General features: G+C 42.2%; 1 protein-coding gene across 1 annotated transcript in view; it reads left to right on the top strand.

The window, feature by feature from the left end:
• The window catches only part of LOC141082898 (NACHT, LRR and PYD domains-containing protein 3-like), a 218,982-nt gene that overhangs the window by 22,603 nt on the left and 177,537 nt on the right, over window positions 1–18,842 (top strand). The gene's annotated exons all lie outside the window — the stretch shown is intronic.

The following is an 18,842-nucleotide window of genomic DNA, read 5'->3' as shown; positions in this document are numbered from 1 at the left end:
TACATACTGCATACATACTACATGCATGCTACATACATACTACATGCATACTACATATATACTACATGCTACATACATACTGCATGCTACATACATACTACATATATACTACATACATACTACATATATACTACATGCTACATACATACTACATGCTACATACATACTACATGCTACATACATACTACATATATACTACATGCATGCTACATACATACTACATACATACCACATATATACTACATACATACAATACATACATAGACATACAGTACATATAACATAGAGTAACATACTTACCAATACTTGTCACATTGTTCCCCGAAGCCATTGTCTTTCCGGAATAAATATTAACATAACAAACCACAAAAATACTCACCCACGATCCGAAGCAGTCCACGAGTGTGTCCCACGACGATCTTGGGTAGAGAACTGCAGCATCAGCTGTTGCTGCCGTTCTCTACTGGCTGCAGGAATCCAATGACGGAAGGTAGGTATCCTTCCGCACTGTATTCCTCCGCCACTTAAAAAAAAAAAAAGTCCCTAGTCTCACTTTATGCCATTGCTGCGTGGGAATTTCCCACACAGCAATGGCATAAAGTGAGACTAGGGACTTTTTTTTTTTTTAAGTGGCGGAGGAATACAGTGCGGAAGGATACCTACCTTCCGTCATTGGATTCCTGCAGCCAGTAGAGAACGGCAGCAACAGCTGATGCTGCAGTTCTCTACCCAAGATCGTCGTGGGACACACTCGTGGACTGCTTCGGATCGTGGGTGAGTATTTTTGTGGTTTGTTATGTTAATATTTATTCCGGAAAGACAATGGCTTCGGGGAACAATGTGACAAGTATTGGTAAGTATGTTACTCTATGTTATATGTACTGTATGTCTATGTATGTATTGTATGTATGTAGTATATATGTGGTATGTATGTAGTATGTATGTAGCATGCATGTAGTATATATGTAGTATGTATGTAGCATGCATGTAGTATATATGTAGCATGTATGTAGTATGTATGTGGTATGTATGTAGCATGTAGTATGTATGTAGCATGCATGTAGCATGCATGTAGTATGTATGTGGTATGTATGTAGCATGTAGTATGTATGTAGCATGCATGTAGTATATATGTAGCATGCATGTAGTATGTATGTAGCATGCATGTAGTATATATGTGTTATGTATGATGCATGTAGCATGCATGTAGTATGTATGTAGTATATATGTAGTATGTATGTAGCATGCAGTATGTATGTAGCATGCATGTAGTATATATGTAGTATGTATGTTGCATGTAGTATGAATGTAGCATGTATGTAGTATGTAGTATGAATGTAGCATGTATGTAGTATGCATGTTGTATGTATGTAGCATGTAATTTTTTTTTTTTTTTTTTTTTTTTTTACATTTAACACATTAGCCGGATGATGGGACTACTACTGTCCCATCATTGGCTAATGTGTCAATCACTGTCATGGTAGCAGGCATCGCCCGATGGGACTTGTAGTCCCATCGGACGATGCCTGCACAGACCCCCGGAGCCTGCACAGCCCCCCGGCAGGCCGGCACAGCCCCCCGGCAGGCCGGCACAGCCCCCCGGAGCCTGCACAGCCCCCCGGCAGGCCGGCACAGCCCCCCGGCAGGCCGGCACAGCCCCCCGGAGCCTGCACAGACCACCGGCAGGCCGGCACAGACCACCGGAGCCTGCACAGACCCCCTGGCAGGCCGGCACAGCCCCCCGAAAGGCCCGTACAGACCCCAGAGAGGCTGTACAAGGGCAGGAAAGGGTTTTTCTTATTCCGATACCGGAAGTCCCATAGACTTGAATGGGACTTCCGGTATCGGAATCGGCGATACCGATACTTTTTTTAAAGATCGGCCGATACCATCCGATACGATACTTTGAAGTATCGGACGGTATCGCTCAACTCTAATAACTACTGAAATCTCACATTAGTCCATGTGGGCACAATTTCTTTAACATTTTTAGTAACGTTACCTAAGGCAAAGTTCAATGTAAGTACAACTCAAAACTTAATTATTAATCTTAGACTATTTACAAATAATTTCTATAGGGAGAAGGGGTTTGGCCCTATGTGCTATGCTGTGATCTGCGCAAGATAGGAATACTAGATGACTTCCTACGACTCTTTAAACCTAACAATGGGTACAAGAGGTTCACTGCTGCCTATGGGCACGTTTTCTGATTCTTCCACCTGCAAAGTGTTAGTGGTTGGCATTAGCGACTCGTCGCTTCCAGAACAACTTGGTGTCTCTGGTAAAGAACTACCACTGTGTTGTTAACTTGTAGCCAAGAACTAGGGAATTCACCTAGAACAGTGCGAATCTTTGTATCAGTCTTTTCTTTTAGCTGAGAGTCTTCCTAAAGTTACTGTCACACTAAGCGATATCGCTAGCAATATCGCTATAAGTTGTGACGTTTTAGCGATATTGCTAGCGATATCGCTGTGTCTGATACTTACCTACGACCCGCTCCCCCGCTGGTTATCGCTGATCGCGTGAGAACGTCATGGACCGTTTCTCAACGTCAGCTTCCTGCGGCGCTTCCTGTGGAGAGACGAGCGACGAGCGTGGAGCCGGGCGGGAGGACGTCAGGATCGCCTAGTGTGACAGGTAAGTAGCGACCCCCGTCCCCAGAGATGTCGCTGGTGAGATCTGCCTGTGTGGCAGCTCACTAGCGACCACTTAGCGATGTACCAGCGATCCTGACCGCGTCATATCGCTGGTCGGGATCGCTGGTACATCGCTAAGTGTGACAGTACCTTTATTCTCAACTCGTTCATGCAATTGTGCTGGACATACTTTCAGATTGTCTCTGGATACGGTGGTACATGTTTTTCCGCTGTCCTTGGAGATAGTACACACTTTGCTGTTGTCATTGCTAGATGGTTGAATAGTGTAAGGCTGAGCCTCCTATTGGTCATCTAACTTATGGTTTCTTCTCTTTTTCTTCAGCACTTGTTCACCTGTTGGTAAGGGGGTTGCCACAGCATGTCTATTTAAGTTCCTTTCCTGTTTTTGCCTAGCTTGACTTTCCTCTACACATTGCTGAACTTTTTGATGCTGCAGTTGTCTTTCTGTAGTCCAATCCGTGTCCAATTAGCTGGATATGGTTTCAGGAGTTAGGACTCCCATTTCCAGGTCGATGGGGAATTTACCTGGCTGTGCACGCATCCAGTAAGCTGGGGTATATCCTGTTGCGCTGGTTAGTATATGATTGTACATTTTTATCAAATCAGGCAATTTCTCAGGCCATTAGTTCCTTTCTTTTAGCGGTAAGATCTGCAATAAATTGATTACCAGATGGTTCAGTTTTTCTCAAAGACCATTGCCTTGTGGATGGTATGGTGTAGTTCTGATCTTTTTGCATCCGTATATGGAGCAAAATTGTTGAAAGACTTTTGCTTCGAAGTCTGGACCTCTGTCTCTCAGCACTTGATCTAGGTAGCCATGGGGTCTGCAGAAATATTCTTGGAATGCCTTTGCAGCTGTTCTTGCTGTTGGGTCTTTCACCGGAACGACCACTAGGAAACTGGAATAGTGATACACTATTGTTAAGGCATAGGTATACCCTGATCGACTTTGGGTTAGTTGCACGTGGTCTAAGGCCACCAGTTCCAAAGGTTATTTAGTGATGATGGGCTGCAAGGGGGCCCTTTGATTTGCAGAATTCTTTCTTCTGAGACTACATGGGCCGCCGCATTCCCTACACCACTGTTCAATAGACCATCTCATACCTGTCCAGAAGAAGCGGTCGCGGATGACTACTTCCAGCTTTATCCAACCAAAGTGTCCCGCTTGATTGTGGTAAGCTTCCAAGACCATGGGCATGTCTTTTCTGGGGGCCACGATCTGCCAGACCAGTTCATGCGTACGTGGGTTATTAGTTCTTCGGATCAACTTGTCTTCAAAAACAAACAGCTTCTTTCTTTCCTCAACTGTTGGACATCTGCAGGCGCATCAGGAGCTGGAGATGAATCTGCTTCACCAAGGAGTTCTTTGACCATACATATAGCCGGGTCACAGCTCTGCATCTCTGCCCAACCTTGGTGAGGTAGTGGATTACGGGAAACTTCATGAACGGCAAGACTTCTCCCTGTCACATTGTTAGAGTCTTTGGAGGCACCATGGCGGTAGAATGCTGGCATCTCTATTTCTTCCAGGTCTTCTAGATCGTCTGCTGGGCTATATACCATGTGGTGCTGGGCTATATACCATGTGATGCTGGGCTGTAAACCATGGTGCTGGGCTGTATACCATGTGTGGCTGTGTTATATACCATGTGGTGATGGGCTATATACCGTGTGTGGCGGTGCTATATACCATGTGGTGTTGGGCTATATTCCAAGTGTGACTGGGCTATATACCAGGTGGTGCTGGGCTATATACCATGTGGTGCTGGGCTATATACTATGTGGTGCTGTGCTATATACTATGTGGTGCTGGGCTGTGTACCATGTGGTGATGGGCTATATACCATGTTTGGCTGTGCTATATACCATGTGGTGCTGGGCTACATACCATGTGGTGCTTGGCTATTTACCATGTGTGGCTGTGCCATATACCATTTGGGCTGTGCTATATACCATGTGGTGCTGTGCTATATACCATGTGTTGCTGTACTACATACCATGAGGTGCTGTGCTGTATACCATGTGGTGCTGTGCTATATTCCATATGTAGCTGGGCTATATTCTATGGTGGGCTGTGCTATATACCATGTGGTGCTGGGGTATATACCATGTTGTGCTGGGCTATATACCATGTGGTGCTGGGCAATATACCATGTGATGCTGTGCTATATACCATGACGGCTGGGCTATAATCCATGTGGGTCTGGGCTATATACTATGTGGTGCTGGGCTATATACTTTGTGTTATATACCATGAAGAGTTACATTTAAATTATATTCTATGGTGGAGGCTGTGTTATATAATATGGGGGGCTACATTATATTCTATGGGGAGGTGGGCTGTATTATATTCTATTTGGGGTTACATCATATTCTATGGGGGGCTGAATTATATTTATTATATTCTATAGGGGTTGATTGCATCATATTCTATGAGGGGGCAACATTATACTATAAGAGGAGGCTAAATTCTATACTATGGGAGGCTGCATTATATTCAATGGTGGGCTAGATTATATTGTATGAGGGCTTCATTATACTTTATGAGGTGGCTACATTATATTCTATGGAGGCTGCATTTTACTATATGAGGAGGGCTACATTGTATTCTATGGAGTGGCTACATTATACTATATAAGGGGTTGCATTATATTCTATGGGGGATTACATTCTATTTTATGGTGGGGCTGCATTATACTATGTGGGGTGGCTGCATTACATTCTATGGGGGTTACATTATATATTATGGCGGGGCTGCATTATACTATATTGGCTGGCTGCATTATGCTCTATGCGGTGGCTGCATTATACTTTAAGAGGGGGCTGCATTATATTGTATGGGGGGTTACATTATATTGTATGGCGGGGCTGCATTATACTGTGTGGGGTGGCTGCATTATGCTCTGTGGGGTGGCTGCATTATACTATATGTGGGCTGCATTATACTGTATCGAGGACTATGGGGAATACATTATATGAAGAACTAAGGGGTGCATTATACTATGGGAAGTGCATTGTACTACATCGATGACTATGGCAGTGCATTATATTATGGAGCACTATGAGGAGTGTATTATACTATATGGAGGACAGAGCAGTGTATTTTAATATATGGAGGACTGAGGAGTGTATTATACTATATGGAGGACTATGGGGCACATTATATTATATGAAGGACTATAGGGTGTAAACTGTAGATGTGCTGCTGATAACATGATACTGTATGGTGATCTGTTAGTGATCCATTAGTGATAGATCTGTCCCCATCATTCTTTCTCAGACGGTGGATAGAGGCCGGGAAACAAGTGTTGAACGACTTCAATATTGTCGATCACACTTATATAGCGGCCTGAACTCAGCACATGTAACTACAACCGAAATGCTTCTGTGTGATGTGCAATATGTTAGCATTTGGGGCCCCATTTTAAACTTTGCCTAGGGCCCCACTTTGCCTAAAACCGGCCCTGGGGGAGGGATCGGAGTTGTGGCACTTGATGGCAGGGAGCTGATTTCCTGACAGATATTCTCTATTTTCTCTATAAAGTGGGAGGCAAGTTCATCAGCTCAGATGTCTGTGATACGGCCTGTGTTTTTGGACTGAGGAGGGAGTGAAAGGTGTCAAACATTTTTTGGGGGTTGTTAGACAGGAGATGAGGGTGGTGAAGTAAGTTTGTTTGGCAAGGAGAAGGGCAGCGTTATAGGTCCGTAACATAAATTTGAATTGGATAAAGTTTTCTGGTTTTAGCTTTCTTCCATAGGCGTGCGAAACTCCTAGAGCATCGCTGGAGAAATCGAGTTTGCAATGTGAACCAGGGCTGTTTTTCTCTGTGTTTGGACGTTCTGAGAGTGAGGGGTGCCACGTGGTCCAGGCTGCTTCTGAGAGTGTCATTGTAGTTAACTGGTTTTCCACGGATTTCCTGTCCAGTTCCTCAGTGCACTGGGCATCCTCTACCTTCTCTTAATGCATTTTCACATGCTTTTCCTCTGTACACTAGAAGATAAGGCACTCTTGGCAGTATCTGTACCAAACCCTAGGCGCCGGATGTTGCAGGAATGTCCGCAAGAGATTCTAGTAAGGCCTCCCACTGCCTTGAACGATAAGTGCCCTCCCACCGCAACTTGAACTTGACCTTGGTTACTGTACTTTCCTGACTATCAGGAAGTAGTCCTCTTTTACTGGGGGGTCCCCCTCCCACTATGGGCCAGTACTAAGCTTTAACTAAGTCTGTCCCTACAAACACAAAGTATTACATTTCAATATATTACACATATAGGCTTGGCCTGGCTCACAGGAGACTCCTCCGTTGGGTCACTGTGCATTACGGGCCACCACCCTCTTATACAGCAGTACTTGGAAAAATAGCCTTTATTCACTATGTACTTACAGAGGCAGCATCTTATTCATGTAACAATCTTCCCAGTTCATTGTTATATAAATTTGTGATTGAGGATATTGTCACATTTGCAAGTAGCTGTAAATGTGGGGCACTTAAGTTGGTTACTGGAGTTGGCAACTAGTGGGCCCTTGGCACCCCAGTCCGACACTGCTTGTGTCTCTTGTATTCTGCAGCTCTGTCTTCAGTCTTCTATCGGGTAGTTTTTTGTGTAGGACATATACTATTTTAGGGTACTGCCTCCATAACAATTTTAATGTAACTTGGGACAGGAGTTGACATTACGATACCACAATGGGTGGAGATTTATGTGGTCTACCTTCTGTAAATGGCGCCCCCCATAATTCCTGGTTCAACTTGTAGAGTACTGAGAGTAGTAATGATCACTCCCATCATTGCAACTGTGTAAAAATAAAGTGAGCAGAAAAAAGATCCCATGAAACTTTTTTTTTCTTTCTTATTTTTTCTTTTTTATTGGAATAGCAATAAGCAACACTGTAATAAAAATATTACGGGTCCTTTAAGAAATTAAGCCATAATCACAATGACTCTCAGGTCAGTCCCTATACAGACCACAGAACTAGCTGTGGGCATTGAGGACCGGCTGAGAGCCACTGGACCACAAGATCCAGAGGAAGGCGAAGAAACCCCCCGGAGAGTTCTGCCTCAGGGGGGGAAAAAATTCCTTCCTGACCCCATTTGTGGCGATCGGATATTTCCCTGGATCACGTCTGTCCTGCTGCATATTGCTGTATATCTGCACGTATTATAAGCTCAGGAGAGTCGATCTGGAAGGGAAAAGATAAATGCATCTTGCTTCTAGGAGTTAACAATCTAATATAAAATATACACCCTGCTCCAGGAGCTTACACTCTAATATACAATAGACGTATACATATACTATACAATAGACATATACATATACTATACAATAGACATATACATATACTATACAATAGACATATACATATACTATACAATAGACATATACTATACAATAGACATATACATATACTATACAAGAGACATATACATATACTATACAAGAGACATATACATATACTATACAATATACTTATTTGAATACTAACAATAGACTTAAACAAATACTATACACTAAACATATAGAAATACTATACAATAGACTTATACGAATACTATACAATAGACATATACGAATACTATACAATAGACATATACGAATACTGTACACTAAACATATACAAATACTATACAATAGATATATCCGAATACTATACAATAGACTTAGACAAATGCTATACAATAGACATATACAAATACTATACAATAGACATACGAATACTACACAATAGACATATTTGAATACTATACAATAGACATATATGAATACTATACAGTAGACATATACGATACGATAGACATTTATGTATAGTATACAATAGACATATACGAATACTATACAATAGACATATACATTATAATAGACAAATACATATACTATACAATAGATATAGACAAATACTATACAACATACATAGAAGAATAAAATGCAATAGACATATCCAAATACTATGCAAGAGACATAGGCGTATGCTATGCAGGAGAGACATAGACCTACGCTATGCAACAGATATTGACGTATGCTATGCAAGAGACACAAACATATGCCATTCAAAAGACATACAAAACACAAGCCGCGGAGACACCATCACGTGTTTCTCAACGCAAGCAATGACTAGCCAGGTCTTTCCCCGGGAAGGAACAACCACGGGAAGGGCAGTCTCCAATGAAGGAAACCACCTATGCCAAAACATGGTATCCATCCACAGACAGCTGTTTCGGGGTATTGCCCCTCATCAGTGTGGAGTACGCTACGCTATGCAAGAGATATTGACGTATGCTATGCAAGAGACACAAACGTATGCCATTCAAAAGACATAGTCGTATGCCATTCTAGAGACAAAGATGTATGCCATGCAAGAGACACAGATGTATGCCATGCAAGAGACACAGATGTATGCCATGCAAGAGACACAGTCGTATGCCATTCAAGAAACATAGACGTATGCCATTCAAGAAACATAGACGTATGGCATGCAAGAGACACAGACGTATGCTATGCAACAGACATGTATACTATACAATAGACATACACATATACTATACATTTACTACACTATGCTATACGTATACTATACATATAATTTATATATACTATACTATACATATACTATGCATTACATATGCAATACATTTACTAAACAATACATATACTATACAATACATATACTGTACTATACACACATACACATAACCACCCACATAATAGAGTTGCAGACTCCGATCAGGCTTTGATTAGTGCGTGATCAGAGTGGCATCAGTTTTTCTTGGAGGTGGAGAGGGGGGGAAAAAGTTTCTCCATTTTGTCAGTCTGTGAAAATCGAAGAGCATATATATGAGTGAATATATATCTATAAATATATTTATATTTATTTCTAAATATTTATTTCATTTCTATATATAGTATCTATACATAGCGCTGTGGAATTAATGGCGCTATGTAAACGAGTAAAATAAATAAATATATATGAGTTTGCTGTCCATGGTTTTGACGGATAGCACTCTTACCTATGATATTCTATGGGCCTATGTAAATGTCAGATTTTTTGCTCGGACCCAGTGCTCCATGGAAAAAATCGGAGACAAATCCGATTTTGATCCCAGTGTCAGATCAAAATCGGCAATGCAAGTCTTTGGGCCCATGAAAAAATTGGACTCCACTTGGATGACATCTAAGTGTGTCTGATTTTCACAGACTGACATAATTCAGAAGGTGGAGAAACTGTTTTTTCCCCCTCTCCACCCCCGAGAAAAACTGATGCATCTCTGATCTGTGCCTGATCGGAGTCTGCAACTCTTCCGGCAGTTGCTGTTAAATCAATTCTGCTCATGATATCCTGTGGTTCCAGTTCTGGTCCTCCTGCTTCCATCGTGCTACTACGTTCTCCGTCGTTTCTGCTCAGCCTTCCTGCTGCGCCACCGTCATCTGTCCGTGCTTCATTACAGCAGATCATTTGAACTGGATGAGACATAACACCTATCAGTACAAAAAAAAGAGGAATAAATGGTAAGTTCTATTTAAGGAATCATTCTAATGCACAAAAGAGCGAGATGTTTGCTGATATTTTAGGGGTAAATAGTGCAGTTCTAAACTTCACAGCAAACACCTCACAGCTACACAATGTGTGAATGGGGCCTTAGTGTTAATTGAGCAGCTACCTACTTGCACTTGTCTTCCTCAATATGCTTCCGCTGGGGACACAAGGTGGTTCAAGATAATAACTTTATACATTCTGTACCAATTGTGATATGTATGATGTGATGTGTCATGTGATCTCTATGATGTCATGTGCACTGTGATGTCATGTGTCCTGTCGTAATAACTGCCACTGGTGTGTTGTGTATCAAGTTTCCAACATCAAGAGTACAATTAATAAAGCAAAATCACAGGCCGCAAATAACCACCAGCCTCATTTTTTACTGAGTCATGACGCATATTAAAACCTAAGCATTTGCACCCAGTTTTTCTAATCTGTGTCACCTGCTTTTCTATGCACTAAAGGAAAACACAGGACCCCATACTGCAATTCCTGACCACGATAAACCGTCAGTTCCTGGTCACCCCTGATCCAACAGGACCAAGAGAGCTGACAATGGAGAACTGTAGCAGTCTTCAATTAAATTTATGTTATGATACCATTTTCACAGCAAAGCTACCCAAAAATGGAACCAAGTGGAGTTGTCTCACTGCCCCACCCCTTGCTATATGCTTTTATTAGAGCACATGGGTGTCATAGAGGGCAAAACCAGCCGATTGCTGAGGGTCTTCAAGACCAGTGACAATGATCAGTTGATGGCCAGTACGTCCTCATTTAGGGAAGGGGTGGTCCAGAGTGGTAACTCCTGTTTGGCTGGGCTCACACTCGCTCAGAAAGAACCCAAATGTGCAGATTTTCCTTAGAAGCTGATCAATAGCATTTTTTTAAAATCATAGAATCATTATAAATTTCACAGGCTATAGCACTTTTTGATAAGATTTTCAGATGAATTATGCAGCTCTGAATCCCACTTCTAATCCCCCATCTAAACAATTTGTGAGTGGCGTCATAAGTGAAGAGTTCCCTACCTGGACTTGTTTCCTTCAAGCTGTCAGGCTCTAATGAAACAAGATGGCTCATGTGTTGCACTTTCCTCATTCTATGCCAATTGTGATGTCATATGATGTCTGTGATGTTTATGTGCTTTGTGATGTCATCAAAACTGACTGTTTAACCCCTGCCCACCCTATGACATACTAACATATTGTGAACAGGTTATTTCAATGCTGTATGTATGAAACCAGAAGTTTCCATGCACTATATAAAAACACATATGCATGTTTTTCTCAATATCTGACAAGAAATCAGAATAAATCTTTTCTGTTTTAGGTCAATTAGGATTACCATAATTATTAATATTTGCCAAATGCCAGAATAATGAGAGAGAGAATGTTTTAAGGCATTTTATTTATCTAATTTCAACTGTAGTATAATGCACCCCCCATAGGCAGACTCTGTATGGAATAATGCCCCCCCATAGGCAGACTCTATACTATGTAATGAACCCCTGTAGGCAGACTCTAAATAGTATAATGCACCCCACATAGCCAGATGTCATATTGTATAATGCACAACCCATAAGCAGACTCTATATTGTGTAATGCACCCCCCCATAGGCCTCTATGGCATACTCTTTATTGTATACTGCACTCCCCATAGACAGACTCTATATTGTATAATGCACTCCCCATAGGCAGACTCTATATGGTTAATAAACACCAGGAGATCATTGAGTTTGTACCACAATATGGGTGCCAATCCTTAGCATATTATTAAGAAGTGTACTACCTTATATTATACCCTGACATTAGTGTGTATAACCATACAATTGGTGGTATTGTATTTATTTCTATGTAGCTACAAAGTGGGCCCCATGTATGTCAGTATAAGAATGAAGTGATTAAACAGAGTCAGCATGGGTTTGTAACTAATAAGTCATGTCAGACTAACTTAATTTCCTTCTATGACGGAATCACTGATTGGGTGGATCAAGGAAATGCTGTAGATATAGTATATCTTGACTACAGCAAAGCATTTGACAAAGTATCTCATACAATCCTTATTGAAAAAATGACTAAGTATGGAATGGACAAGGCAACTGTTAGGTGGATTCATAACTGGCTTAGTGATCGGACCCAAAGAGTGGTTGTAAATGGCTGCACATCCAGTTGGAAGAATGTCTCAAGTGGGGTACCACAGGGCTCTGTCCTGGGCCCTGTATTGTTCAACATCTTTATCAACGATTTAGATGAAGGAATTGAGGGTAAACTGATTAAATTTGCTGATGACACAAAGCTAGGAGGGATAGCTAATACTAGAGAAGAGAGAGAGAGGATTCAAAAAGATCTAAATAAACTGGAGCAGTGGGCAGCAACTAACAGAATGGTTTTTACAGGGAAAAATGCAAAGTACTACATCTGGGCAATAAAAATGAAAAAAGCATATACAGAATGGGAGGAATAGGGCTAAGCAACAGCACATGTGAAAAAGACTTGGGTATACTAATAGATCACAGACTGAATATGAGTCAACAGTGTGATGCAGCAGCAAAAAAGGCAAATGCAATTCTAGGATGTATTAACAGAAGCATACAGTCTAGATCACGTGAAGTCATTATTGTCCTCTACTCCTCTTTGGTCAGACCTCATCTGGAATATTGTGTCCAGTTTTGGGCACCACATTTTAAAAAAGACATCAACAAACTGGAGCAAGTTCAGAAAAGAGCAACCAGAATGGTGACCGGTCTGCAAATCCTGTCTTATGAGGAAAGGTTGCAGGATTTGGGAATGTTTAGTTTGCAAAAGAGAAGACTGAGAGGAGACTTAAAAGCTGTCTACAAATATCTCAAGGGCTGTCACATTGTAGAAGGATCATCTTTATTCTCATTTGAACAAGGAAAGACTAGAAGCAATGGGATGAAACTGAATGGGAGGAGACACAGATTAGATATTAGAAAAAACTTTTTGACAGTTAGAGTGATCAATGAGTGGAACAGGCTGCCATGAGAAGTGGTGAGTTCTCTTTCAATGGAAGTCTTCAAACAGAGGCTGGACAGACATCTGACTGGGATGATTTAGCGAATCCTGCTTTGAGCAGGGGGTTGGACCAGATGGCCCAGGAGGTCTCTTCCAACTCTACGATTCTATGATTCTATGATTCTATGTGTACTTTCATTGTTTAGATTTTTTTTCATTCAAATATTTATTTAGTGATAGAATAAATATTGTTTTTTTATTTTTTTTTAAAAATTAGTGATTGGCCGGCCTTTGGGCACGCACTGGGATTACGAACCATGCAATGGGGTGTAACCACGCATCAGACTGACATCTCAAATGGGGTGTAACCACGCCGCAGACTGGCGTATGTGCAGACTTAAGCCCCCGTTACACACTGCGATATCGCTGTAAAGTCACCGATTTTGTGACGTTGCAGCGATATTGCTAGCGATATCGCTACATCTGATACTTACCTCCGACCGGCTCCCCCGCTGATTATCGCTGGTCGCGCAAGAAGGTCCAGGATCATTTCTCGTCGGGCGCTTCCTGCTGGGCTTCCTGTGGCGCCGACGAGCGACGCGTGGACGCGGGCGGGAGGACGTCAGGATCGCCACATCTGACAGGTAAGTAGCGACCCCCGACCCCTGCTATGTCGCTGGTGAGATCTGCCTGTGTGGCAGCTCACTAGCGACCACTTAGCGATGCACCAGCGATCCATATCGTTGTCGGGATCGCTGGTGCATCGCTAAGTGTAACGGTACCCTAACAGAAAACATAAATACCTGGTGTACCTCTCCTGCCACTCCTACCTTGTGTATGAAAAAGCTCTGACGTTAATACTGTTTGGGTAGAGCTATTCAATAGCGCTATCCATGAAGAAAGGAAATGAACGGGTAGAGCTATCCGATAGCGCTATCCCTCAATGTTCATAAGCATAAGCTATTTCACATGGTTGAGCGCACTTGTGATCTGCCCCCAAGGCCCTGCCCATGCCCAATGTTTGGTCTGTAGACCGCGGCTAGGAGTTAGTCCCGCTTTTGTGTACAAAATTTTTGGGCTTTTACAATTGTTAAAAATCTTAATAAAAGACTTCTTTGTACACACAGTTGACAGTAAACCATTTGGCAATGTTAGGAATAATTTTACCTTGCCTCTGGGTCTCAAATATTTTCACCTTTATTTGTTGACTTTTCTTACCCATGGAGAAAGCCACATATAACTGCCTGTGTGAAAACACTGGGAGAGGCAAATAAATTCCTACAATATCCAAGGACTGTCCCTGAGATTTTTTGATGGAAAAATCTTAATAAAAGACTTCTTTGTACACACAGTTGACAGTAAACCATTTGTCAGTGTTAGGAATACGTTTACCTTGCTTCTGGGTCTGAAATATTTTGACCCTTATTTGTTGGCTTTTCTTTCCCCTGGAAATCAACACTGCAACAGGGTGATTTTTTTCTTGTCGATCTTGATCCACTGGTATGGATGGTAGATGAATGTCACCAATTCCTTGATGTTTCACACATAGGGCAATTGGAGTTGTCAAATTTATCGTCCATCCAGTGTCCCCATATGAGAATAGAAGATATGTCATTGCATCACACTTTCTGTGAAGAAAGCTGATTTGAACTGTTTGGTTTTCACTTTTCAGGTGAACTCTGATATCCCTATTAAATGGGGGTTCACCCATTGCATTTTGATAAATTATAGCTACTCATTGCACCTTGGTTCATTGTAGCGCTTCTGGTCATCATTGTAGTCATTTATAATTGACATTGTTATTTCGAGTGGATCATGATTTTCTAATTCACCAATACTCTCTTCCTCTCTTTCAAATTCCCTCATCATTGTGAAGGCTCTTGCGAGTGAGTTAATTGCTTTCATTTTCTGTCCAAGAGATGATAGCAGTCCTGGGAGTCACTTTTTATTTGCTTGATTTCTTGTACTTTGGCTTCTTCACTGTCCAAGATATAAATCTGGGCATACTTGGGAGTACTACCCACAGCAGGATGCAATGGGGCAGTTCTGTGGTAAATTTGTCCATGAATTTGAAAACAGTATGGACCATGCCCAGGAGGTGGCGCTACTTGTGCCCCATTGATGCCAAAGCAAGAGAGCTATTGTATTGCCTTATATTAGCCATATATTAGTCTCATCGATTTGATTAGGAAGCCCTCTAGCGGCAAATGTAACTTGCCGTCGTCGAGTGGCTCTTGCATTTTGGACACGTCTTCTATCTTGTTCTCGTCTTTGTGAAATTTGTGTATCACTTTGTGCATTGCGTGTTGCTCGTTGTCGTGCAGCATTAGATGTTCTACGTGATTCAGTTACTTCATTTGTTTCTTTTGCTCTGGCCCACCCTCTGTCGGGCTGCATCAGCAGTTCTAAGACAATTTTGTTCATCTTCTGTTTCATTGAGGCAGGTTACACATCCGTATGCGATTCGCTTCTCTACGTGCAGCAGTGCGATCGATTTGATCCATCTTTGCAGTGTTGCCTCACAGTGTTGCCTCACAGTGTTGCCTCACAGGCTAAAGTTCAAAAAAGGCTTATGCCTTAACTTGTCACCAGGGAGAGCTCCTCTCCTTATCAGATATGTCACTTAACTCCTATACAGGGCCTTACAGTACTTGGGTATCCATGGTTACGCCCACGCATATAGTCAGTTAGCTGCTAGTGGTAGTAACTATGGATACCTAAGTTACTGTTGAGCTGTGGATGACTCATTGCGCACAGACACACGGACACGTCCAAATTAGGTATATGGATTTTTACAATTATTTTATTTTTACTTTATTCTAACTTTTACAATTTGTCCCACTATGGGACACTCATTTTTTGCAGGCTGATCGCTTATATGGCATGCAGATGAAGCAGCATCTGCATGCTATAGAAGCTGTCAGCGCTGCACTCAGTGCACTGACCTGGGAGACTTCCTGACATGCACTGCGCATGACAGGAAGTTTCTTAGCTCTGGTAATGCGGATGTTGTCATGACAACATCGGATTACCATGGCAGGGATCGGGACCCTGTGTCACTCTGCGGGGTCTCTGATCCAAAGGCAGAGGGGCTTTCAGCCCTCTGCCTGTTCCCGGAATGCTGCAATCGTGTTCAATCACAGCATTTCGGGGATTAAAGTGCCGGGAGCGGTGAGAATCAGCTGACACCCGGCCGCGATTGGCCACACACCACTCGTGTGCGTCGCCGATGGCTGAGACGTACTATTCCGTCCATGGTCAAATTGGCCCAGGGCACATGGACGGAATAGCACGTCTGATGTCAGAAAGGGGTTAATAATGAGAAAAAACTCTTATATGCGCTACAATACACTGGTGCTTATAGAAGCCTGCTGGTGATCAGTCGCCACACTGTCTACACAGTGTGCAGAGAATCAAGCACAGATCCCGGACAGCCAAATCATCTCATCTCTTCTCGCTACCTTCGGGTGCCATCCATGACAGCACGCCAGATCACAGACACATAGCACAGGCAAGCTTCTATGGGCACCAGTGTATTGTAGTGCATATAAGAGCTTTTCTCATTCAGGATTTATACAATAGCGGAAACCTTCCAGCTCACATCTGGAGTGGATTTCGGATCATGATGTCATGGCACATTCTTTTAGTTTTTAGGATTGTCAGATAGAGGATGGGGGACAGAGGTAACAGGCAAGAAGTCAGGAATGATATCTTTTGCAGTTTATGGAGAGAAAGGAGCAGGGGAGAGAAGGGCACATGTCAGATAACTCAAGAATAAAAAGTAGCTGGGTGCAGGAGGGGAGGAAGCGTCATTAACCCTCGTACACACAAAAACAGGAGTCGCTGAAAATACCGGAGGCAGATAAGATATTTGGGAGATGCAGCATTTATTTATTTGCTGCTTTCCTTCCAAGTTGTATTTTGGCTGTTAGGGGGTCAATAGAAGTAATGTCTGTCTTGTTCCAAGACACCCACAGCTGCGGCTCTCCTCACCTCCTACTAGATCTGTCCTATGTTCCTGAGCTCTCATTACACAGCTCCCGCCAAGTATTGAGCTCCTCCTCCTACCATGGGTGCTCCACCAATGACAAACAGCGCTGCCGGGAGATTTACCCCTTAGTGACCCAGCCAATATTGACCTTAATGATCAGGCCAAATTTTACATTTCTGACCAGTGTCACTTTGAGGTAATAACTGAATGCTTCAGTGTATCCAACTGATTCGGAGAATGTTTTCTCGTGACATATTGTACTTCATGATAGTGGTAAAATTTCTTCAATATGACTTGTGTTTATGAAAAAAACGGAAATTTGTCAAAAATTTTGCCATTTCAAATTTTTAATAATTTGTATGCCCCTACACAGTGTCAGACTGAAGAGCATTGGGCCCACCAGAGAATTTGATTCTGGGGGCCCACCTTTCTCCCCCACTGAAGAGCCCCATAGCAACTGCAAGGTTTGCACTATGAACTCTCTTGAAGGAGAAGCCAGGGCCCACCAGAGGATTCTCCGGTTCTCTGGTGGGCCAGTTCAACCCTGCCCCTACACCAGAGATACTTCACACAATATATTTAATAAATAACATTTCCCACATCTCTACTTTACATCAGCACAATCTTGGAAACATAGTTTGCTTTTGTTAGGAAGTTATAAGGGTTAAAAGTTGACCAGCGATTTCTAATTTTCCCAACAAAGTTTACAAATCCATTTTTTTAGGGACCACCTCACATTTGAAGTTACTTTGAGGGGTCTATATGGCAGAAAATACCCAAAAGTGACACCATTCTAAAAACTGCACCCCTCAAGCTGATCAAAACCACATTCAAGAAGTTTATTAACCCTTCAGGTGCTTCACATGAACTGCAGCAATGTGGAAGGAAAAAATGAACATTTAACTTTTTTCAGAAAAAATTTACTTTAGACCCAAACTTTTTTATTTTCACATTAGAAAATGGACCACCAATTTTTTTTATGCAATTTATCCTGAGCACGTCGATAACCCATATGTGGGGGAAATCCACTGTTTGGGCGCACGGCAGGGCTTGGATGGGATGCAGCACTTTTTGTAGAGACCCTGATGTGCCTAAACAGTGGAAAAACCCCACAAGTGACCCCCATTTGGAAACCACACCCCTCAAAGATTTTATTCCGGGTTTTAGTGAGCATTTTGAACTCACAGGTATGACAGAATTTGATAACATTAGGTTGTCATATTCAAAATGTTGTGATTAGTGTTGAGCACAAATGCACCCTACTCCAGTTTGCATCAGGTGCTCGGGTACGCACCAAAAATCACCAGGCATCATATCATCATCATTTTTTTTTAACTTTTGAAAAAAAAAAATTTAAGTAGAACTCCAACCCTAACTGCAAAGAATGGAGACATTTTTAAAAAATTGTATAATGTTGATCTAAATAAGGGGGTGACAAAGGGGGAGTTGATTTACTATTTTTTGTATTGTGTTCACTGGGGTCTATCACAATGTTCAAAAGTAACCAATATGAAAAAATCCCTATTGATGCCGGGTACAGCCTGGCAGATGTCAGTGGGCGCACCAAGGAAGATGACGACTGGGGTCGGGGGACAGATCAGGAGGTATCGGAGGGGCCCGGGAGACCCCATTTCTCTCTTTTCTGATATGTTAGATGATATCAGAGGAGAGAGAAATGTATTGTA

The sequence above is a fragment of the Dendrobates tinctorius genome, unplaced genomic scaffold (genome assembly GCF_039654945.1).
Source record: "Dendrobates tinctorius isolate UK_male_01 unplaced genomic scaffold, ASM3965494v1 ptg000019l, whole genome shotgun sequence".
NCBI lineage: Eukaryota > Metazoa > Chordata > Amphibia > Anura > Dendrobatidae > Dendrobates > Dendrobates tinctorius.
This window is presented reverse-complemented; position numbering and strand designations above follow the sequence as displayed.